The following is a 26,587-nucleotide window of genomic DNA, read 5'->3' as shown; positions in this document are numbered from 1 at the left end:
GCTTCACAAAGCTAAGCCAAAACAAGTAAGCATAGCCAAAACAAGTAAGCATGGTGGTCTAAATGCTAGGCACATGTTAAGGCAATTCATGGCATTACAAGACAAGTATGCTAAGCATGCATGGTGTGTCAAAACCAATTGAAAACAGTGCTATATGATGGAAAAATAAGCCCAAATAACACTTAAGGCATGGCCAACATGCACTTAAACAAGATGCTCACACATGAGGCTAAAATGGCCAACATTGAAGGCAACAAGGAGAGGGGATGGCCCTCTCCTTCTTAGGACCTTAAAGCACCATCCCCACCATTGAAATCCCTCTGGATTTCAGTGGTGAGGAGGCCCAAACAAGGTGGTCCCGGAGCTCACCAAAAGAGCACAAGATGGGGGCCAAACAAGGCCTAAGAGGGGTCAAACAACCCCAAACAACAAAGTGACCTGAAATAACTATTTAGAGCACTCAAAAATAAGACTTTTATTAGTTATACAGAAAGTCTAAAAACAGATGCAAGGTAGGTTAAAAGACTATGCAAAAATGGGGAATATAGGGGCAAAGTTCTTACCCTTGAAGACTTTCTTCAAGAAGAGCACTCCAGCTGCTTCCTTAGGTCCAAACTAGCTCCAAAACTTCAAGACCAACCTATTGGCTCCTCAGCAACCAAGGTAAGGTGTAGAACTAGGTTTTTGTGCACAAAAATAAGAACAAACACACACAAAGGCAAAAGGAGAGGGAGATATAGAGATAGATAGATACACTATGCAAACCCTAATCTCAGAGCTCTCTCTTGAACTTCTGGAACCCTTGAGGAGGGAGGAGAAGGTCTCCCTTTATAGAGGATCACTCTTGCAAAGCTTACAAAATAAGCTAAGCATGAGTGAAATCCCTCCATACACATGTATGGATGGGGTGCAAAGTGGGTGCCAGCTAGCACAACTGGCATAAAATACCTACCAAAAGCAGGTGCATAGTGGTCGGCCAGCCAAAAATGCCAAATTGACCAAATAAATGGCCGACTGACCAAACATTTGGCCGATGGCAACAAAACAATGGCCGGTGGCCTCAAGCCATGGCCGGTGAGATGTGGGAATGGCCAACTCAAAAGCAAAACACAAGTGTTTGGTGCAAAACCAAACACAAAGCAGGCAAGTCGAGAGATCTTGAGGCAAGGAGCGTAGTCGAGACCTCTGAGAAACCAAGATGAACACGAACATGGATAATCACCGAGTGTTCAAATGGTGACGTCCAAGTCTTGAGGACGGTCAAAAATGGGGTGTCTACAATCAGACTGGCCTTTTTGGCCTTATCAAACTTTCGTATCAGACTGGCCTTTCGGCCCTTCCAAACTTGTCATATCAAACTGACATTTAAGCCTTTCAAACTTGTCATATCAAACTGGCATTTAAGCCTTTCAAACTTGTCATATCAGACTGGCATTTACGCCTTTCAAACTTGTTATGTCAAACTGGCATTTAAGCCTGTCAAACTTGTCATATCAGACTGGCATTTAAGCCTTTCAAACTTGTCATATCAGACTAGCATTTAAGCCTTTCAAACTTGTCATATCAAACTGGTATTTAAGCTTTTCGAACTTGTCATATCAAACTGGCATTCAAGCTTTTCAAACTTGTCATGTCGAACTGGCATTTAAGCCTTTCAAACTTTGTCCACCATTCAAAATTAATGAACTTTACAAAACTTACATAGAAGTAAGCAATTGGACAAGAATATCTATTTCAGATATTACTCACAGTGATCGGTTTTTGGATTTGCCCTGGAGCTTGACCCTACACATCACATAACACATATGGCTCACAATTAATTTAATTCATTCTTTAATTCACATCTTCCTCTTTAGGCTTCATTCTTATCTCTTTAATTCAATTACAATGCTCAAAGTATGCCTAAGAGTGATTAGAAGTGAAAGAGGACGGAAAACGAAACACAGAACGCGTTAACAAATTTTTAGAAAACAGGGTCCCCGCTCGAGCAGACCCGTAAGGCCTGTAAAAGTACTGGTTGCATCAAAAATACGCTTGAGCGTGAATTAGGGTGCTTGAGCGAAAGGCCTGTTTAAATAGCTCCCCCGCTCGAGCGTGAATTACCCCGCTTGAACAGAAACCAAGTCTGCAAAAAGTACTGGGAGCACGTATTTCCCGCTGTAGCATACATTACCCCGCTCGAGCGGACATCAAAGTTCTGGGTTTCTCAGATTGTGTTCTTGAGTTCAAATTCGACTCTCAACCAACATTTCATGCATTTTATAGCTCCAATTCCACACGTACTTGTACTAACGTGGTATAAACACCAAAACACACCAACATGGAGCTCAATTTCAAAGATTTAACACATGCATGGCTCAAATTGACACCAAACTCAATTCTAAGATACACATTTATGCATTCAAAGCTCTTATCTTCATAGATTGTACATGCATGTGATGTCTAGCTCCCATTCTCAACTTAGATAATACCAATGGTGATTATACATGAGCTTCAACTACAAATTTAAATGGATTTCAACCAAATCGCAACATGAATCATGTAATTCAAGCTCAATTATGCAAATTCCAAACAATTACATGCATGCATGCATATATGGTCTTCCAATTCAACAAAAAAAATTCAAAACATGCTCTTGACCATTAATTAACTTTGAACACACAAGATTACACCTTAAACTCATGAATTCAAGAATCAATGCTTACCTAGAAGCCCAATCTATGGTTAATTCTTGAACTAGACTTCAAATTCCCAAGCTTGAGTAAAAAATTACACAATTCTCTCCCTCTCTCTCTCTAACAGCCGGCCCCTCTCACTTTCTAGAGTTTGATCAACCCAAGTGAAGATACAAGAGGGAATGAGAGATGTAGTGCTCTTACACAACAAATCGCACTAACCAAAATTACAAATATTAACAATTTGAGCACAAAGCCATTAAATAAATCAATTTAATCTGACCCGAATCAATTTTCAATTAAATTTCACCGTAGGCTCTAAAAATTATGCTAATCATAATGGCGCAATCAATTTCGGGTTCTGTGGCCGATATGGCCTTCAATTTAATTTCCAAAGCAGATAATCAAATATATATTCCTACGGTGAACAGATAGAAATTCAAAACCACATATTTTCACATAATGGTGCACACAATCATGTCAAAACATTTAATCACATTCATATTAAAGACCAATTAACATATTACGGAACAGGGGTATCGCATCATGAGTTTCCTAATTTTCCCAAAAGATTAGGCAACGACTCTGAAATATGATGATGTAGTCTATTTTTCGCAATGTTTTTCAATAAAATGGATTTTTTTCTATAAGAAGTCGCCAAATTTGGACTCTCATTTTCTATTTCATATTACACTAGTGATATCAGATCAAAAATCAGGAGTAAGAACTGACGGGCGCACTTGGTAACCCCAAAAAAGGCATCATATTGTTTTTAGCCACACCGCTGGGGAGATTAAGAGAACATGACTCAAACTTCATAATGTGGATTTTATCTTAACATGTATATGCATTGCATTTTGTGCATGGTGCGTCTAAGTCACTGTATTTGTCATCTAACATCCCAGACGACTTGCGAGATGCGGGCTCTATTACGGTGGAAATACAAGCCTTAGATATGGACCTCTAATGTACCATTTGATCCTTTATTCATTTAGGTATTGGCTAGGGTAAGTATATCGGGTGTCTTGCTATGGTACCCCTTTTGACCAGACTGACCTAGTTCATATACTTGGCTCTAGCAACTTCCATAAATTGGACAGGATGCTCTCTCGTGTCTAAGTTGCAGTGATACCAATGGTTTGAACAGTGATACCAATGGTTTGAATAGTGAACCCTAGTTTGTCTCCCAACAAGGACAAAGTATCCTAGGCCCCCATAGGGTTGTTTTGGTTCATCTTATTTGCTATATACTATGTGTGGGATTTGATATAGGGGCTCGTTATTCATATAAGTGGTTTAGATACATCAGTGGTTGGGTTGAGATAGTTTGATGGAATGTACAGTGGTCAGTAGTACAGATTGAGCCAAAATATTGTTGGATTCATGTTTTATATGTGTTGTGAGCTGAATTGCTACCGGATTTTTGTCTGATGTATGTTTTTTTTTTCTTTTGCAAGGTAGTTTGTTCATAATAGCTTCAGAAAGTTCTGACACCCCTAAAACCCTATGGACTCATGCTGGTAGACTCTGCAAAACTACAGATCTTGTTCAAGGTCGGCCAATGTCTGTGTCACTTCCATGAAGAAGAAAGGTTAGACATGCACAGTTGGATTAGAGCCTATTGCATCCCGATCTCCTTTACAGATTTACGTTAGTCACCCCTCATATCTTCTCTATTTAGTTCCCCAGTAGGCCATTCCCCAGTCCTTTTAATGGCTCAAAGTCTTCCAAATGCTGCAGAAATGATCGTTAACCTTCAGTGGTCCATGGATGCTATTAATCATACAGTAGCTGCTTAGGGCGATACCATTATTGGAATGCAACAAATAGCTAGGGAAGCTGCTGCCCATCCACAGCCAACTAATCATCCAGGTTTGGACCTACCTCCGCCAATTGAGAACTTCCCAGGTTTTGGTGAACCAGAAGAACTAGACCAAGCTCCTTCTACTAGAGCTCCAGTACATCCAGCCAAGGCACTATTTTCTCTAGATATCGCCAAATTTCATCTAGTCCTCGGAGATCAATTCCATTTTTGATATAGAGGATGGATACACAGAGACAACTGTCAAATTACTGAAAAGATTCAAAATGCCACATATTGACAGGTTTGACGGATCAGGAGACCCTATGGTACATATCTATATATTCTCAAATGCTCTCAAACCTATTGGTCTGACCTGCCCCCAGAAGTTGTCTCTGTTTGGAAGGACTTTGTCAGGAATCACTACAACTTGGTATGCTAAATTGAAGGATCAGGTGAAGCAAAATTGAGAGGAATTGGCTGAGACATTCATCGCTCAATACTCTCATAATACACTAATTGAGGTAACCATCCGAGATTTGGAAGCCACACATCAAGAACCAAAGGAAAGCTTCGTTGAACTTACAACACGATAGAGGGCTAAGATAACCATGGTGACCAATAGGCCCTCAAAGAAGGATCAGATCCGGATAGTGGTAAGGCACCTTCATGGCAAGATGTTACAAAAGATGCTAGTTCTTCCACTCTTTACCTTCAAAGATTACATGAGATAAGAGTTTAGATTGAACATGCTATGAAATAGGAGATCATTATAGATGAGAAAGAACCTATAAAAAAAACTTTTGTTCATAGTTCCAATATTACTAGTAGCAGCAACACAACCGCGAAACCTTCGAAAGTTAGTATTATCATTACTTCTGCAAAAACAGCCAATCCCTTTGCCAATGTCGCTCCATAATCTTTAATGCCCTGAAATTTATTAGCATTAACCCATCTCATAACAATGTTGTAATTGATCAACAATCTCATAACTTTTGTTCATTATATGTTTGATCATTAGAAAAGAAGACATATGCAATATATATTCACCAATTCTAGATTATGAATTTATAGCATATGAGATGTGTACAATAGTAAAAAGGGAAGTAAAACCAAGTAATGAAATGCCCTAATTGCTAAAACTTTCTAAGACGATACTTGGTTACAACAAAATAAGTTTAAACTCAATACAATTAAAGCCCGGGGCTTAAACAAAAATAATTACATCAATAGACAAAAATGAAGGTTTTAGCTCCAGGTCCTCCCAAGCTACGTCCTTGGTGGAAGGGATATCATCAGCACCTGAAAGTTGTTTTCCACGTAGGGTAAACCACAGCTCAGTAGAGATACTCTAACACAGTATATGAATCTTAGCAAAATTATAAGGTGAATGCACATGCATGCCGTTTGTCAAACATTCCTTCTTTTCCATCTCAAAACAATGTAATGCCAGATTATAAATCAATTCATAAAAATAATCCATTTATAACAAAAAACAGGGCAGTGGATACAACACACTAGGAATCTTTAGGTACGTGTCTGTCAGTAGGCCAAGCACTACCAATGCCATTTTACCTGTACTAACTGGAAGGATTGGCATGTAACCGTGCGGGTTTCTGGACTTCTGCCAAGGACACACAAACTAACATAATAAACCACAGCCACACCCCCTAACAAAATTCACCACGGTATTCACCCATTTTTCTTAAAATCAATACATTTACAATGTTCAATATGAGATTATGCTCAATGCACAGTGTACGAGAAATTAGTTTCAATTCAATCTAATCTTCATGCAATGTCCAAAACAGTGAAGACTATCCTCCACGAATAGCCCAAAACAAATATTTCTATACAAAGATAGTTTCCAATCATAATATACAATTCCATTCTTTTACAATGGGAGTGATATTGCATATCCAACTCCGCCATCACCGTCAACATAACCATCATTCCAATCTTACAAAAACCCACAACATTTTCCATTTCCCTACACAATTCCAAACATCTGAAACTTAGGGTAAAACCCCTTTTTATTTTACAAAATCAATTTCAAGAAGAAATATCCACCATTTTAACATATCTCACCCATAAATACATCTCCACAACCATTTTCCATAATCCATTTGGAAAACCCCTCTTTTGATTTCAAATCCAAACCCTAGGTACTTCCCAAAATTTTCCAAATCAATACCCTTTTCAAAGAGAAAATAACTAAGCTAAAAATCATATAAAAAAGTTAAAGAAATCCTTACCTCAAAGTAGAATACAATAGGAAACAAAGAGTAGAACTCAACGGAGCCAAAAACACTAACTTCTTCGATTAAAACGAAGCCCTCGATACGCTTGACGTTTTTCTCCATAGGACTAGGGTGAAGAAATTATCGGTTTGAGAGCATTTAGAGCTAGAGTACAAGAACTGGAGAGAGAAGGTGAAGATTTTACGGTTTTCAGATGTTTTGAGAGAGAGAGAGAGAGAAAGAGAGAGAGAGAGAGAGAGAGAGATGAAAAAGTGATCCAAAAAGTCTTCTTCTCGAACAAATATATGGATAGACCGCTCGAGTGACCAAAACACCGCTCAAGCGAATAGACACAAAAAGTTGACACTGCTAGAGCGAAAAAAAATCACCAATCGAAAGCATAATGACCCCTTCTCAGTAGTTTTACAGACTGCAAAAGATTGCTTAAGCGTAAGAAGTGTTGATCGAGCGCAGATATCACACTCCTAGTAGTTTTACAAATTGTAAAACATCGCTCGAGCGAACAGGCAAAAATCTAGGCGAAAACTTATTGAAAAATTGGCTTCCCAACTTGTTTCAAACACAACCAAAATGCCGAATAGCCAAACTCAACAAGAATTAAGATGGAAAAGAGATGAAGAGCAATTAAGTACATTGATTATAGAGTTCAGAAGCAAGTAAATGCGTCGGGTCTAAACTAGAATCGTTATACAATCGTACAGGTTGAACCAATTATTGAACTGTGATTTCCATCAACTTTATATGACTCCGACCCGAGCGTTGAAAACGCAAGTGGAAAAAGGCCATCTCAAACTCCCTGATCCTCGACCCCTTCCTGACCCACTTCAACCTAGGCATGATGCATCCAAGTATTGTGTCTTTCACCAGCAACAAGGCCATGAAACCGACCGTTGCGTTCATCTCTGCCATGAGATCCAAGACTTGGTAGACCGCAAAATTATAGCTCCACCACAAGCCCCATTACAAAGGCCAAATGTCACTACCAACCCTTAGCTTATCCATGATCGAGTTCTGCCACCTCCACATCTTAACCTTATTGTAGACATGCCCGAACGTCCCAGACTCCACGCGCGAAGGGGTGCGAAATCTATTTTCGTTCATTAGCTACTACAGTTTAGACTCAATGTCACAGTTTTGAATCTAATCCCGCAAAGTGCAATGCAAGACCGATAAATTACCAAAGAGTCCAAATCCGGCAAATCATTTTGGAAAACTGATTTTTATAAGAAGCGCCAAACATGGACTGCTTTTCCAGATACAGAGTCACCACCTGAATGTTTTTGTTTTAGGAAATTTAGGAAACCCTAACTTGTGCCTAAGGCCACGTGTCCGTCATCACCAAAGTTGCCTTGGCTCGGGAACTTGGGTACGAGAGGGGAAGGTCATGCAATGAGCACCCCCGCTCGCCCGATCAAAGATCGGCCTGTACTAAGCATGATATCTTGTTTTTGAAAACACATGTGTTCTTATTCCAGTTATTAGCTAGAATTACTATGTGATGCGCACAACATATAAGTATAGACTAGATCGCCTAAGTTGGAACAAAACATCTCATGTTTGTTTGTTTGAAAATGGTTTGAAGGTGCTACTCGCAAGTAGGCTAAGACGTGGATTTGCCAACCTCAAGTGGGCTTAGAAAACATGATTTTGCCACCTCAAGTGGGCTTAAAACACACATTTTGATGAATTGTTACAATTCAAGCAATGAAGCCTTCATCCACAGGCATTCATGCAGCTATATCACTTAAGCAGTTAGCCTCATGGCAAGCATGCTATCATGGCAACACTCACAATCATGGAAGATGCTAAAACATAAAAGCTTATTTAGCACACTGAGCCAAAATAACAACTTGTTAGAAATCATGCATGACCCTAGTTTATGTTAAGATGGCTAATTCAACACATGCAAAATGCAACTAGAAATAGGCTCGGCTATTCTAAGATGTCACGTGAAATGAAACTTGATAATCATGTATTCAAATCGGTATTGAAATACAATGCAGTTTGTATGATGCGCCGAGCCCGGTGCATGCAAGACAAATGAATGAATGCAAACATGCGAGCATAGGAATGCTAATTGAAACATGACCTAAAACTAACCATTGTAAGCAGTTAAGTAAAAGGGAGAAAGACGTGGGCTTGGAAGACATTCACACACTCATGCACACTTATTACAAAAGTTGGCCCTCTCGACGGAGGGTCCGAATGAATAATACAAACCAACTAATTAATTAACTACCCTAGCTAATTAATTATTACAAAACCTTAACTAATTAAGAAAATTAATTAAGTTACAAAACCAACTAAGTAAGAACAGAAAGAAGCTAAAACAAGCTGCCATAGCTCTGCCTCGGAATGATGAATGATGCATGCTCGATTGGCTTTGCTTGGAAATCCGTTGCCATGCCTCATGTTGCCTTTGTTTGCACACTTATGCACCTCTAAAAACTGTGAAAATCTCTGTGATGCTTCTGAACCACCTCAGAGACATCCTGAGAGGCCATCGGCCAAAATATGTGGCCATCGGCCAAGGGAAAAGCGTCATCGACCACTTTTTACTCCATCGGCCAAATATTGTTAGCCAATCGGCACTACAGATAGCCGATCGGCCATCTCTTCTTGCAAACTGCTCCTTTTGCTGCAGCAGAGGACAAACAAGGGCATGGCAATACATTTGCAAGAAAATTTTGTGCAACTATACCCGTTATCATGTTTGGAACTCAAAGGAGTGTAGTGCTTGACTCTCGAGCCATCAATCACGCATTTCGATGCATGATGGCCAAAGAAGCCGAATTGCACAAATAAATATGGAATGAATGCACAAAAACACACAAATGCCTTGAACTCTATCATGTTGGATCAAGAGTGTCGGCGACCGAGGATTAAGGCATGTTTCATCACTTCGAGTATGAAACGTCCCTCGTTCCTCGTGTTTGGTTTAACACCCAAACCAAACACAATGCAATGCATGCAACACGAGCATGCCAAATGCAATGTAATACGTATGCAAAATGCAATAGAACCTAGACATGCAAACATGCAATGTACTAAGCATGAAAAATGTAAACATGTAATGTAATAAGCATGCAACAACAATGCCAACAACAAGCATATGACCACATGCAAAGATGGACTAGCATGCAACAAGATGTAAACTAGTAAGCATGCAACAACATGCAAAGATGGACTTAATCCAAAATGGGCAGACCTCGGCCATGCCCAAATCAGCGGCCAAATATGATGAATTGATGACATGAAATGCAAGACAAACATGCATGCCAATCGGCCCAAGAATTAAGGCACAAAGTGGACAACTCTCAAGAGCACTTAAAGAGTGAAAAGCATGCAAGTGTGACAACATTACATGCTCTGAAATGATGTTAGGAATGATGCCAAATCACACAAACAAGTCAAGCATAACATGCAAGAAAGCTCAAGGCTTCAGGTTAGCCAAGGAGGTTGTACTAAGGCCACATGAATCAAGCCCCAAAGAGCCAAGGACAACCAAAACAGTCCTAGATCATGCCAAAATGAGTCTAAAACATGCAAGGGCCAAAGCTAAAACAAGCCAATCATGAAGGGCATAAGGCATGATACAAGTAAGGCCAACAAAGGGGATTGCACTACACCTATTAAAACCAAACATGGCATGACTTAACCAATAAAAATCAGAGTTACGGCATGTCAAAATAAGCCCAAAACCCCACTGAGATGGCATCCCAAAGGCCTAAGCATAGAGGCATGCACAATGACCCATGTTTAAGGCATAAAACCCCAACTCTTCAAAACATCAAAAGGATGAAAGATGCAAGTGTATGACCACACTACATGGACTGAAATCACATATGAAATGATACCAAATCATGAAAATGGTCTAAGCAGTGCATGCTAATGACTTGGACACTCAAAGCTAACAAGCTAGATTGAACCATGGCTATATAAAACAGTGCATGCATGACTAGAACAACATGAAACAGAGCTCAAGCATGGTAAAACATGACTAAAAGCTTCTTTGAGTTGAGCCAAAACATGCAAGAATGATGATCCAAATGCAAGATGCATGTTAAGGCAATAGAGAGGATTACACTACAAGTGCATGATGCATGTAAGAGGCTATCAAACCAACTTTAGACAGAGGTATAGCATGGCAAAATAACACCATATACTTTATGAAATGGGGCCAAAACATGCTAAGCAAACATGCTACTATTATGAGCCATTTATACTAGCAAATGAGACACAAGGAGAGGGGGTGTCCCTCTCCTATTCAAGACTCCAAAACCACTTCTCCACCACTGAAAATCCTCTGAATTTCAGTGGTTAGAAGGTCAAAGCAAGATGGTTCCAAAGCTCATAAGGAAAAGCGCAAAACAAAGCCAAACAAGGCCTAAGAGGGGGTAGACTACCCCCAACCAAAAAGTGACCTTAAACAAACATCTCAACCACACAAAAACAAAACTTTCTTCAGTTTAGAGTTAAGCTTAAAACAATATGCAAATAGGTCTAAATGTTTAAGCAAGAATGAGGGATTAAAAGGTTAGTTGCTTACCCTTGAAGAACACCTTCAAGAACACAACTCCAACACCTTTTCTGAGCTTAAATCACTCCAAAAACTCTAAAACCAACTCCTAAGGACCTCACCAACCAAAGGATAGTGTTCTAGTAGGTGTTTGTGTGCAATAGTGTGAAGGATTTACGCTTTTGGGCACAAACCAAGGTAAATATGAAGAGAGAGAGGAAATATAGAGAGATATAGAATTTGTATCTCAAATTCTCAGAACCACTGGAAAGGGAGGAGAGGCTCCCTTCTTATAGAATTTCAATTCTCAAGCTTATTGACCAAGCTTGAGTCTTGCATGCAATCCCTCCATACACGTGTATGGAGGATGAGAATTGTGCCCACCAACTGTCACAGCTGGCACAAAATATCTGTAAAAAGCAGATGGAAAGGTCTTGGCTCAAAAATATGGTTGATCGGCCAAAAAGAGTGCCAATCGGCCAACACTTATGGCCGATGGCAAGAAAACATGGCCGATGGCAGAATGCCTTAGCCGATGGGTTGAGGGGATGGCCAACAAGCCACCCTCTTCCCTCAGAAGCAAAACCACAAGTCCTTGGTCCACAACCAAGCACAAAAACAAACCAGTTGAGAGATCCTAAGGTGAGGCGCGCAGCTGAGACGTTCGGGACTCAAAACGAACGCGAGCATGGATGATCATCAAGTGTTCAAACGATGACGTTCAGGTCTTGAGGACGGTCCAAAATGGGGTGTCTACAGTTGCCCCTCTTTGACAGAACTTGAAAGTCATAAGATGACGGGAGCAAATGTCAAAGCCCAGAGACGACCCATTTTTGACAAGGCCAAAGACTTAGACAAGCATACAAGATAACAAAGATATGTGCCCGCAGGCAGGGGCAAGATGCAAGTGACATGCACGATGCCGAAGATAACTTATGATCATGCAAAGAGAGCTGTAATAAAGCATAACATGCAACAATTTAAGGAAGCGAATAAGAATCAAACTACATTACATGCAGAAAGGATGGAAGAGAATTATACAATTCTCGTTACTGTAGACGTCCCCGAATGCCCCGGGAGGGTTAGTCCCGTTCTGTTCATATTGGGCTCACAACAGTTCGGACTCTCGAATTGTCACGGTTCTTAATCTGAACCAAAGAGTCCAAATCCGGCAAATCATTTTGAGAAAAAATAGCTTTTTTGAAAAGAAGTGACAAACATGGACTGCTTTGCCAGATACAGAGTCGCCACCTAAATATTTTTTTATGGGGGAATTTAGGAAATCCTGACTCGGTGCCAAAGGCCACGTGTCCATCATCACCAAAGTTGCCTCGACTCGAGAACTTAGGTACGATTGGGGAAGGTCAGCTATGGGCACCCCCTCTCGCCCGATCAAAGATCGGCCTCTACTAACCGTGATGTCTTGTTTTGAAAGCATTATGTGTTCCTATTCCGGTTATTAACCTAGAATTACCATGTTATGCGCACAACAAACGAGTATAGACCAAATCGCCTAAATTGAAACAAAACATTTCATGTTTGTTTTGAAAAAGGTTTGCTACTCGCGAGTAGGCTAAAATGAAGATTTTGCCACCCTCAAGTGGGCTTTACAAAAGATGGTTTTGCCACTATCTAGTGGGCCTACAACTCACAGTTTTAGTGCATTATTCCAATTTAGGTAATTCAACCTCCATCCACTGGCATTCAGGTAGTTGTAACACATTAGCAGCTAGGCTCATGGTAATTATGCTATCATGGCAACATTCACACACATGTGGCATGCTAAAGCATAAAAGCTTACTCAGTACTCCAAGCCAAAACAGAAACCAGTTAGTAATCATGTGCATGATCCTAGTTCATGTTAAGATGGCTAATGCAACACATGCAAAATGAAACTAAGATAGGCTCAGCTAATCTACAATGACATGCGAGATGCTACAACTAACATGTATTCAATTTGCAATTGGAGTACAAATGCAGTTAGAATGATGCGCCGAGCCCGGTGCATGCAAAACGAATGAATGGATGCAAACATGCTATCATACTGTATGCTAATTGAAACATGCTCTAGACTAACCATTGAAAGCTAGTAAATAAAAAGGAAGAAAGACGTGGGTTGGAAGATATGCACACACTCACGCACACTTATTACACAACTGCCATCGCTCGGAGGGTTCGAATAAATATTACAGTCCGAATCAATAATACTAAATTAATTATTACAGAATTTCTAATTAATTAAAAAATTAAATGCAGAAAGAAGGTGGCTACAGCCCCACCTCGGGATGCGTGAATGATGCATGCTTGACTCGTCTCGCCCGAAAACTCGCTGCCATAGCATTGTTGCCTCTGTTTACACTGTCCTGCCCCTTTAAAAATTCTGAAAGTCTCCAGAACTACTTTGAATCATTACCTGAGTATTCTAGGATGCCACCAGCCAAAGAAAAGGGTCACCAGCCATGAGAAATGAATTATCGGCCAATTGTTGTGACACCAGCTGGACTGTGATGGCCGGTCGGCATTGTATATGGCCGGCCGGCCAGAAATTCCTACAGAATCCTGTAGTTGACAGCAACAGTGGGCAAGCAGTGTATGGCAGGGAATTTTCAAGCAAATGTGAGCATGGCCATACTCCCTATGATGCAATGAACTCAAGGGAGAGTGGTCCTCGACCCTCAGGGCATCAATTATGCATTTCGATGCATGGTGGCCTAAGAGGCCAAGTTTGCAACTTAATGTAAATGCATGCAACACACAAATGAATGCTAACACTCTTTCATATTGAGGTCGAGGGCATCGGCGACCGAGGGTTGAGACGTGTTTCGTCACTTTGGGTATGAACATACCTCTCCCCTCATGCTTGGTTTGACACCCCAAACCAAGCAATGCAATGCATGTATGCAATGTACAATGCAAAGTAATGCAACTCATGCAATGCCATGCGAGCGAGCTAATCAAATGCAACAAGACATTAGCTAACCATGCAAGCTAGACTAATGCGATGTGGGCATATCAAGTAAACAACAAGACTATGTGATGCAACTTAACTAAACAAGGTCCGAACATGCAAACAAGATATAATGCAAGCATGCTCCTAATGTAATGCAACATACATCTTGCCAAGTATGCAACTAGGTACAAAAGTGGTCTTAAATTGAAATGTGAGGCCTCAGCCATGCCCCAAAACAGTGGCCAAAAGGGCCCAAAATGGTACCAATTATGCATGCAAGCATGCACACGCCAAGGCCTATCATTTGAACATGAAAGGGAACAACTCTAGGCATACTTAAGGGTAATATACTTGGACTTTAAACACTCACATTAAACTCCGAAAAGCATGCAAAAGGTGACACCAATACATCCTAGGGAATGGATGCAACATAGATGGCATTCAAGACTACAAACGAGAGCATTGCTCAACACCTACCCCGAGCAAACATGGCATGGATCTTTCAATACAAAATAGAGTTTTAGCATGCAAAGTGGACCTCCAAAACCCACTGATATAGGAGCTAAGGGACACAAACCAAGGGGCATGCACAATGCTCATTTCGAGGCACAAGAGAACAACTCTTCAAAGTATGAAAGAGATGATGAATGCAGGCATACTAGCATGGATTATGGACTTTAAACATGATCTCCAATGATGCCAAATCATGAGAATAAACTGAGCTAAGCATGCTAGAGACCCACATACACAAGGCTCACAATCCAAAATGCAAAGAGGCTACCCTAAACATGGCAAATATGACTAAAACTGTAGCAAATAGGCCTTAAGCATGGCAAAACAGTGTTGAGAACTTCATGAAGTTAAGCTAATATATGCAAGCATCATGGTCTATTCGCAAGGTGCATTTCTAGGCAACATGGAGGAATGCAAAGCAAGTAAAATATGCATGGAAGGGGCCACTAATCCAACCAAAAACAGAGGCATCATATGACCCAACAACACCCAAAAACCCCTGAAATGAAGCCAAGAACAACTAATCATGCATGCTACCCTTATGAGCCAAAAACATGAACAAATGGGACACAAAGGGAGAGGGGTGTCCCTCCCCTATGCAAGACCTCAAACCCCCTTCTTCACCACTGAAAATCCACTGGATTTCAGTGGTGAGAAGGTCAACACACAATAGTAACCAGAGCTTAGCAAAGAGAGCACCAAAAGGGCCAAACAAGGCCTAAGAGGGGGAGGTCGACCCCCAACACCAAAACAACCTTAATGAAGTATCTTAACAATGCAAATATAAGACTTTTTTCAGTTATACACAAAGTCTAAAATAGTAAGCAAGATAGGTAAAAGACTAGTGCAAGATTGGGGAATATAAAGTAAAAGTGTTACCCTTGGAGAATCTTTGAAGAACAGCAAATGCAGCCCTCTTCTTCTGATCGAAACCAGTCCAAAACCTCAACAACAAACCCTCTATGCCTCCCAAAGGCGAAGTAAGGTGTAAAAGTGTATGTCTTAGTGCAATACTACGAACTAAACACACCTTTAGAGCCTCAAATCCACACAAAATGAAGAGAGAGAGGGAGATATAGAGAGAGAGAGGATGATATATCAGATATATGTATGTATTAGATCTGGATTTCTGAACCAAAACAAAGGAGAGAGAAGGGGCTCTTATATAGACCAAGCAAAAGGTAAGCTTCCAAGAGAAGCTATCCTAAAGGGTCAAGGCTTCTAAGGGAAGCTAAGCAATGGGTGCAAGCTTCTTGAGGAAGCTAAGATAAAGAGTCCAAGCTTCCTCAAGAAGCTTGAGCAAAGGGGTTAATCTAGCTCTTGGAAGATTGGACTAAAAGGGTGCAAAGGTGCAAACCAGTCACACTCGTGCATAGGGAGAATGGTCCGTGCATTCTAGCTGACACAGCTGGCTTGCACCATGCCTGAAAAAGGCAAAAAAAGTGGCACCGGCCAGAAAAGGAGGCCATCGGCCAAACAAATGGTCGGCCGACCACACCAAGTGCCGACCGGCCAATAGTATATTTCACTAATGGCCGGTCGAAATAATACATGGTCGGTGCCCTCAAGCCATGGCCGGTGGGTATCGGGGGTAGCTAACAAGCTACTCTCTACCCTCAGGTACAAAACAAACAAGTCCTTGGTGCAAAACCGAGCACAGAACGAGCAAGTCGAGAGATCCTGAGGCAAGGCGCATAGCCGAAACCTCCGGGAACTCAGAACAACCATGAGCATGAATGATCACCAAGTGTTCAAACAGTGACGTCGAAGTCTTGAGGACGGTCAAAAATGGGGTGTCTACAGTTGCCCCTCTTTGACAGAACTCGAAAGTCATAAGAATGATGGGAGTGATTGTCAAAGCCCAAATATGACCCATTTTTTACAAGGCCGAAGACTTAGACAAACATACAAGCTACAGACAAGATATGCGCCCGAAGGCGAGGGCAAAATGCAACTGACAATGCAAGTAGCCAAACATAACTTAGAATCATGCAAAGAAAGTTGTAACGAAGGATAACATGCAACAGTTTTAAGCAATCAACACAAATCCAACTACATTACAATACAGAAAGGATGTAAGAGAATCATGTAATTCTCGCTACATTTCACGCGGAGAATACAATACCTGTGCGGTTCGTCTGGTTGCACCAGCTTCAAATGAACCGTACATACACTATCGTGCCTGAAAGAGAAAGGAAACTTAACAGGTACAATATTGTTAGCAGTATGCAATCAATGCAATTGAAAGTGCATGACAATGCAAGTCAAGTACGACGCATAACAATGCAATTTGGGGCAAGCATAACAATGCTATGAAGGCACAAACACATGTAAGTAAAGAACACATGACAATGTGTACAATGTGTGTGATGGGGAACTTGAACACATGTGAGTAAAGCAATACGTGACAACGCATGCAATGTGTATAGGACGGAACTTGAACATATGTAAGTAAAGCATAACGCGACAATGCATGCAATGTGTATAGAAAGAAACTTAAACACATGTAAGTAAAGCATAACGCGACAACGTATGCAATGTGTATAGAAAGAAACCTGAACACATGTAAGTAAAGCATAACGCGACAACGCATGCAATGTGTATAGGAACTTGAACACATATAAGTAAAGCATAACGCGATAACGCATGGAATGTGTATAGGAACTTGAACACATATAAGTAAAGCATAACGCGACAACACATGCAATGTGTATAGAAAGAAACTTGAACACATGTAAGTAAAGCATAACGTGACAACGCATGCAATGTGTATAGAAGGAAACTTGAACACATGTAAGTAAAGCATAACGCGACAACGCATGCAATGTGTATAGAAGGAAACTTGAACACATGTAAGTAAAGCATAACGCGACAACGCATGCAATGTGTATAGAAGGAAACTTGAACACATGTAAGTAAAGCATGACGCGACAACGCATGCAATGTGTAAAGCGAGCAAGGTATGAACACATGTAAGTAAAGTACACGCAGAAACGTGCACAATGTGTAACGACCTGAGGATACATATACACATGTAAGTAAAGCATGCAATAATGCAGGCAATGTGTATAGCAAGAATGAACACATTTTCAGCATAAGTATAGTGAAGGCATGCTACTCGCATTTGTTGAGATGCAACCAAATCAAGACGAGGCATTTGTTGAAAGCAAGACGCGTAACGAGCGTGGGGAAAGGATGTTCCTTGCATGCACCGAACATTGCACCTAGAAGACATGGCTCAAGGTCAATCACAAAGACCAGTTAACATTCCAAAGCACACTTTCTTGCACTATCTCGAGTAATGAAGGTGCCAAACCGTATAATTGACCTAAACAAGGGCGTAGGAGGTGCATTGACCGCGAGGAGAGGTTACCGGTATCAATCCGATACTCTGTTGCCCTGCTCTCCTTTTGCTTTACTTTCCTTTTTATTGGTAGTTTAAGCACATTGCACTGCCTCAGGCAGGTTTTCAAAACTATATATTTTTCACGAAAGACATGATGGAAATGAAACAGCCGTTTTGTCCGAAAAGGCGTTATGTTTGTGCTCTCCACGGATCGCATCGCGCGGTATCACATAACAATGTGAATGAAACTGAAATTTGTTTGAAAATTAAGCACTTGCATCGTAATAATCAGGTAGTGAACCGACTTACAACTCGATAAGCAAAACAAAGAAACTCGATAAGTTAACCGAGCGTGAGTACAACTTGGTAAGAAAAAACAAAGACTTAAAGAGAGTGAAATACAACTCGATAAGCAAATGTACAACAACTCGATAAGCAAATAGGCGTGACTCCGCAAAAATCATCACCGGAGGGCATTGGAAATGGTGGTATTCCGTAAATCCTCAGCATGTTCAACATGTAAAACAGCTCAGGGAGCAAGAAGGAATACCACCGGCCTCAGGGGAAAATGATCGGCCTCAACAAGTGGCCATCGGCCAGAATCTTCGATAATCGGCCAAAAGTTACGGTCGGTCAGCACTATACTTGGCCGGCCGGCCAAAAATGGCAGAGACCAGCAGAATGCTGACATCTGTCCTCCGCTCAACCTTATCCCCTACAAAAGGCTTCAGCTTCATAGTTTTTCTCAATTCCGTACTGATTTGCTCCAAATGGAAAATTTTCTTGCCCAAAATCTCACAGCTTGGATTGCTAACTTGGACGGCTCGGAAAAACTGAACTTCTGGGGTTTCGGTATGAATACACTATTCACACTAAGTCACACTCCGCTGCACTTTCCCTTTCTTCACGCCGCGGCAAGGTTTTGGAATCCGGTAACGCATGTCTTTAGCTTTGGCGGGCAAGAGGTGTGTCCTACCTTCGAAGACTTCCAAGCTTTGATGGAATCCAAGCGAGATGAGGAAATCTTGCCTCAGTTTCGCTTTGGCCACGCCCAAGCCTTAGGACGAATGTGTGGACTTACTATGCACGACGCTCGATCTTTGATTTGTGACGGAATGTTGGATGTTCCGAGTTTGATTTGTCGGTTTTCTGATGCCGGCGACCGCAGTGACCATCATTGGCAAGGCTTTCGGCGACATGCCCTCTGTTTGTGCATGTTATCTCATTTCATGTTTGTCTCGGGCTCCGGAGGGTCTAGCGTTCGGCTGATTGAGGTTGCCCAAGGCTTGAAGGAGGGCAAGGGCTGCATTGCCATGACTCTGGCTGAGACGTTGATGGGCTTGGATGCCTTTTATCGGCGAGAGACAACCAGATTTGCAGGGAGTCCACTACTGCTGCAGGTAATGTTTCCCACCCGATCTCACATATGTATTGCTCACACCACTCGGCCCTCAAGCTTGATTTTTCTCATAAAACCCTTTTTTTACTTTTTTCACATCGTACATCTCTCTATTGTTTAATCTCTCATTTTTCATCCCTTCCCAGGTGTGGTTGATGGATAAGTTGTAGGTTGTGGACTCTTGCCCAGCCTACTCAGCTCGCGGCTACTTCTTTCGACGTCGTCTAGTCGATGCCCTTGATGAAGGCTGGTGGTTCGACTGGATGTGCAGTTTGTCTGCAGATCGCATTGCTTCGCGGTGCCCTTGGCTTAACCTACCGGCGATGGGCTACAGCATGTCCCGGCAGACTGGGATTCAGTTGATTGGCTTAACCCACTGTGTGTTCTACTTCCCGTTCTGGTTCCAGCGTCAGTTTGGCCACGATCAGATTTGTCCGCCAAAGGGCATAGAGTATCCTGCTGCGTTCCTGGTTCGAGGTGCACAGCTTGCTCGGCATGTCGCTGTATGGGGGGCTAGGGAACTCCTGGCTCCCGCTCCCACTTTTAGTTGTACTTTGTCTGATGAGTGCATAGATTGGCTTAATGAAGAGGCGCAGATTGGGCCCAGCTTGGCATCAGAGGCTTCGACCAGCTCTGGGAGGGGGCGTAGGAGCACCTGACTTGTCTATGCCCCGGATTTATTGCTTTATCAGAACTTTCAAGTTTTCTTTATGAATGTAATAAAAAGCAACTTTAATTTGTATGCAAGAGCAGGAGAACTTTGTATTGAAATGAATGAAATTCAACGTTATGGGTACTGAAAATTTTCCGTTTTGGTCCAAAAATGGTCTAAGTTGTAAAAAGATTAATTTGAACAAAGTCAACTTTTATCAAAACTGTTCAAAATCATTTTCGTTATGGATCAGAACTGGACATGCCTGAAATCTGTCACTAAGATGCACAACCCCGAATCCCTGCAACTGGAAAGTTGCCCCTAGTCTGAATAGCACCGCAGCACTGCACAGCAATGGAAAGTTACCCCTAGTCTGAACAGCACTGCACCAGAGATCATAACCGAACTCTTGAATGCTGAATAGACAAAGATGGCCGAGATGATCAAATGGACAAAGTTGATCAGGGAAAAGTTTATGGCTGAACTTCAGAATGAAGTTGCCTACGTATCCCAAAGATGGGAATCAAGCCTTACGTAGTTCAGGCTCGGGTTCACTTGAGTATTTTCACTCTCCTTTTGCGCTCTTACTTTTGCCAAGGCCGCCCTTTGCGGGTTTTCAACCTTGTTAGCTCAGTTTTTTTATTTTCCAATTTTTCAATGCTCTAACTTTTGCCTAGGTCGCCCTTTCGGGTTTTCGGCCTAGCGAGCCTCTCAGGGATAATACTTCTTCAACTTGTCCATGTTGATCGGTTGTGAGAACTCTAGGCCATCTAGATCCATCAGAACCATAGCTCCGCCTGACCAGATGGACTTGATGATGTAAGGACCAGTCCAATTGGGTCTGAACTTGGCCCTAGGGTTATAAATGGGAGCTTGGTTGTCCTTGAGCACCAAATCTCCTTCTTTCAGATTCCTAGACTTAACTTTCTTGTTAAAAGCCCTTGCAATTCTGCGCTGATAGCCTTGAATGTGGTACAATGCTTTCAGTTTGCGCTCGTTATAAAGCATGAGTTCTTCAAATCTGCTCTGTTGCCAATCTGCTTCGGCTATCTGACACTTGGCTAGTACTCGCAATGACGGAACCTCAATCTCAATAGGTAGAACGGCCTCCATCCCATAAACTAATGAATACGGAGTCGCCCCAGTGGAAGTTCTAATTGAAGTCTGGTACCCCCACAGAGCAAACGGCAGCTTGTTTGGCCAATCCCGGTAGGTTTCCACCATCTTTTGCAATATGTGTTTGATATTCTTGTTGGCGGCCTCAATCGCTCCATTGGTTTGCGGCCGATATGTAGACGACTTATGAAAAGCCATGTTGTATTTTTCCAACAAGCAATCATTTCCTTCTTGAAGTGGGAACCATTATTTGAAATGACCTCGTTCGGGACCCCGTAGCGGCAGATGATGTTGTTCCTGATGAACTTTGCAACGTGCGACGCCTTCAACACCGCATAAGACTGGGCCTCAACCCACTTCGTGAAATAATCTATCGCGACCAGGATGAACTCATGCCCGTTCGATCCTTTTGGAGTAACAGCCCCGATCACGTCAATTCCCCAAACTAAAAATGGCCATGGCGAAGTCATATTGTACAGCTTTGACGGTGAAATATTCATGCGGTTTGCGTGGATCTGACATTGGTGGCATCGCCGAACAAAGCTGATACAATCCTCCTGCATGGTGGGCTAGTAGTAACCTTGTCTGAGGATCTTCCGCGCGAACATTACCCCGTTCATATATGCTCCACATTCTCCTCCATGGATGGCCTCCATTAGGCGCTTCGATTCTTCAGCTTCTACACATAGCTTATGCATTTCTAGATGACCTCTCTTATACAGCTTACCCCCGCAGATGATGAACTGAACGACCATTCTTCTGATTGCCCTCTTATCTTTGGCATTTGCCCCTGGTGGATATGCCTCATTCTCCAAGAAGTTCCAAATATCGTAATACTAGGGGTTTTCATCGTGAACCTCATCTATAGCAGCAATCGACTCGTAGGCTGGCACAAATTTCTGGTCAATAATGACTGGACGCATCCGGACTCCAAACGGGATGTCTATCATGGAAGATAGAGTTGCTAGTGAATCTGCGAACCTGTTGTTCTCTCTTAATAGATGAGCAAAGTTTAGCTTCTCAAACTGAGGAATTAACAAGTCCAAGGTTTGGTGATACATTATCATCTTTTCTTCTTTGACTTTCCAATCTCCTTTTGCTTGAGACACAACAAGGTTCGACTCCTCGATGACGTCCAACCATTTTGCCCCTAGCTCCAGGGCTGCTTCTAGACCAGCAATGCATGCCTCATATTCTGCTTCGTTGTTCGAGACTTTGAACAGGAGTTTGAAGGCTAGAGGGATACGGGAATTGTTGGGTGCTATCAGCAACACCCCTATTGCATACCCGTACTGATTTGACGCTCCGTCAAAGTACATCATCCAAAACTCGTAATCGATATGCAAAATGGCCTCATCTGGGAATAAGTATTCAACTGCTTCACCTCTTTCCACTGGATGATCGGCTAAGAATTCTGCTACTGCTCTTCCCATGACTGACTTGCGCATCACATACTTCAGATCGAATTCGAAAAGCAACAGCAACCAACGAGCTAGCCTACCCGTAAGTACCGGTTTCTCGAAAAGATATTTGATGGGATCCAGTCGTGAAACCAACATTACGAAGTGAGCTAACAGGTAGTGCCGCAGCTTCCTGGTAGCCCATACCAAGGCTAAGCAAGCCTTTTCCAACGGTGTGTAATGGGTCTCATACTCTAGCATCTTCATGTTGAGGTAATAGATGGCTCTCTCCACCTTGTCTTCTGATTCTTGCGCGAGCATGCAGCCCATTGTAGTCTCAGTCACTGAAAGGTACAATATCAACGGTCTCCCCGGCTCTGGCGGTGACAACACGGGTGGGTTCTGTAAGTATTCTTTGATCTGTTCAAAAGCTGCTTGGCATCGGCCGTCCCACTGGAACTTTGTTCCTTTCTTTAGGAGACCAAAAAGTGGTTCACAAGTCAAGGTTAATTTTGAGATAAACCGTCTTATTAATTGCACTTTACCCAGAAAGCCTCGTACCTCCTTTTCAGTCCTTGGTGGTGGCATTTCTAAGATGGCCTTGATTTTGGAAGGGTCGACTTCGATACCTCTCTGTGTAATCAGGAATCCCAGCATCTTTCCCGCTGTAACACCAAACGTACACTTCTGAGGATTCAGCTGTAACCGAAATTCTCTGATCCTTTGGAAGAACTTTTGCAAGGTGGTGTAGTGGCCCTCTCTTTCTTTGGACTTGACAATCATGTCGTCCACGTACACCTCAACCTCTTTGTGGATCATGTCATACAATATTGTGGTCACAGCTCGTTGATATGTAGCTTAGCATTCTTCAACCCAAACGACATTACTCTGTAGCAGTATGTCCCCCACGGGGTGGTGAATGTAGTCTTTTCCCGGTCTTCAGGTTCCATCACTATCTGATTATAGCCTAAGAAGCCATCCATAAATGAGAGCAAAGCATGCCCCGCTGTGAAATCCACTAACTCATCAATATGCGGCAAGGGAAAGTCGTCTTTCGGACTAGCTCTGTTCAAGTTCCTAAAATCCACGCATACCTTGATCCTGCCATCCTTCTTCGGCACTGGAACAATGTTGGCCAACCAAGTCGGGTATTCGGATACCAGCAAGAACCCTGCGTCAATTTGCTTGGTGACCTCTTCCTTAATCTTGATGGCCCAGTCAGGGCGAATTCTTCTGAGTTTTTGTTTAACGGGTCGGGCCTCGGGGTCAAGAGGGATCCGGTGCTATACAATCTCAGGATCGATTCTAGGCATGTCTTCGTAGGACCACGCGAAAACATCTTTGAAATCTTTTAATAAAGCGACTAAGCGCTCGCGTTCCTCAGAAGACAGCGTGGACCTGATCTGGACCAGCCGCGGGTCCTTCTTAGTATCAATATTCACAGTAGTGATTTCATCAACTAAAGGCTTAACAAATTTTTCCTGCTCTTGATCAATTAATTGTTGCAAAACCGGAGGAATTTCTTCCTCGTCGTTTTTGTCAAAATTTTGAAAGTCTTGATTCAAGCAATAAACCAAAGGCACAGAAAAGTACTCAGAAACCACATCCACATCATTCTCATTAAGTGTTTCCGAACTGTCCGATTCTTCTATTACAACAGACTCAAAAGAGAAAGAAAAACACGACCTGGACAGGACTGTGGCATCCGAGTTATCACCCCCAGGAATACCAGACTCAGACTCAATTGAGCTGGAACCTGATTCCGACTCACAAGACTCGGTGGAATCAGATTCCGGCTCACTACCTGACTCGGCGCTACTTGACAAAAATCCCTCTTCATACTGCCAAATGAGAGAGGGTGCGATAGATGCATCCAAAATAGTTGCTGGTAGGCCCACGGCCGTTCCATTCTCGATCATGCATACCGAGAAGTTATCCCCCAAGCACTTCTGCTCGATCGGAGGATCTGAAAGTAAACATGTCAGTGCTACCCCCATTTCATTTTCAGTGTCCTCAAACTGCAGTTTCTTACACTGCTCAGCCTCAGCCAATGGGTCCGTCTGCTCTTTGGCAACGTTATCTCCGGATAACTGCAGATTAAAGAAGATCTCAAACCCCGGCACGCGCTTCCTCTCCGCGTTCAGCCACGGCTCTAGGAAGCCACAAAATGGAAAGTCCTCCCCCTCCCGAACAAAGCGTCCGTTTAGGGTACCCTGAATGGGCCGGTGCATTAAGTCAAAAGGCTTCCCCGCCTTCTTCGCTCTGGCTATCCCAGCCATCTCCTTACCCTTCCTTATCCAATCCTCTTTGGTGGGTAGATAACCCAAGCCAAAGGTATGTGGGTTGTATGGCACCTCGGCCAATGCTGCGACGCCCTTCCGGCTGCTCTTTCCCAATCCCTTCCTGGGGATGTATTGAAGCTTGTCCATGAGGTATACTGATTATGTGCTGACATACACCCCCTCATTAATAGCTAAGATGTTCTGCATGACCCGGGCCTCAGCTAGGGTAAAACCGGATAAGAACACATCCTCCATACCATGCTCAATTTCCAAAACTAGCGTATACATTTCCGGTGGTGGATGGATCGATGAATTCCCAAAAACTATAGCCACCCCCTTCCCGTGAGGGTATTTCAACATCTGGTGCAAGGTGGAAGAAACTGCCTTTACCTAGTTCAACCACGGTCGCCCCAAGAGTAGATTGAAAGTGGCGGGAACCTCTAAGACGTGAAAGTCAATTTCATGCTGCCCCGACCCAACCTTGGTCTGAATTTTCGCTGTTCCCATGACTTCTCTGCTTGTATTGTCGTATGCCCGAATCACCTGGGCTGTTGGCACAAAGTCTGCGGTCTTCAAACCGATTGCATAGGTAGTCCTTGCTGGACACACATTGATGGCGGACCCTGTGTCGACAAGCGCCACGGGTATCCACTTGTTCCTGCACTCCACGGAGATGTAGAGTGGCTTGTTATGGTTCGCACCTTCAGGTGGCAGTTCTTTGTCAGAAAAGGTCAACATCGGGATAGCTCCTCCCGGAAAAACCAAGCCCACCAGCTGTTCGGGCGTCGTGTCTATAGAGAGCTTGGCCTTGTCCATGGCCGATAAGACAGCTTGTCGATGCACTCGCGATGCCATAAGCAGATGTCTGCTTGTATCTTCTTTAACTGCTTCAGTACAGCCTGTTCTTTGACTTGCTTCTCTTTCTGTCTCTCAACTTCCTTATCCTTCCCAGATGCCTCCGGCTGGTCTAGGTGCGGGGGCTTAAAATACCGTTCGCTTCTCGTCATATGATCGACCTGACCGATATACCAGGTATCATCTGGCTGATTACTCCCCCAATCCTCATCCGTGTGGGCAAGACATAGGTCATCGTCCTCCCACCACATTCCATTAGCAGCCAACAGACACCTGTCCAACTCCGGTATGACCGTTCTCGTACTCACAGTACCCTCCATCCGTATGCTCGTAGCATTCTCTGTCTCTGTGCACACAACAGTTTCAGTCCCTACGTGGGCCTTAGCTTTCCTGATTCTCTCAGAATCCACAAACCTTTCCTGTTCCAACTGTGTCAGTACAGCTACCTGTTCATCAATTCCTGTATTCAAAATGCTCCAATCCTAATCAAAATTCTTGAAACCGACGCTCTCCGGCGATTCATTTTGACTTCCGGCCTTTCCGGCCACAACTGATATGCTCGCCGCTACCGGGCCCTGTTCTGGTTGGAATTCTTCCACAACATCCGATTGATCATCCAGCCACCCGATAGCCTCTGCCGATTCCTCATAATCAAACCAGTTGACTGTCGAGTCCCCTGGATCTTGGTCATTGAAAAACTGGAGGTTGGCAAAGTCCTCTCCCACAGTCGCCAAATCATCTTCCCCTTGCTCAGATCTATCCCACTAGTTCACACACAACTCTACCCTCTCTAGCAATTCTACACTTGGCCTAGCCTA

Source organism: Camellia sinensis, chromosome 13 (genome assembly GCF_055761805.1).
Source record: "Camellia sinensis isolate YWXY chromosome 13, ASM5576180v1, whole genome shotgun sequence".
In the NCBI taxonomy this organism is placed as follows: domain Eukaryota; kingdom Viridiplantae; phylum Streptophyta; class Magnoliopsida; order Ericales; family Theaceae; genus Camellia; species Camellia sinensis.
This window is presented reverse-complemented; position numbering follows the sequence as displayed.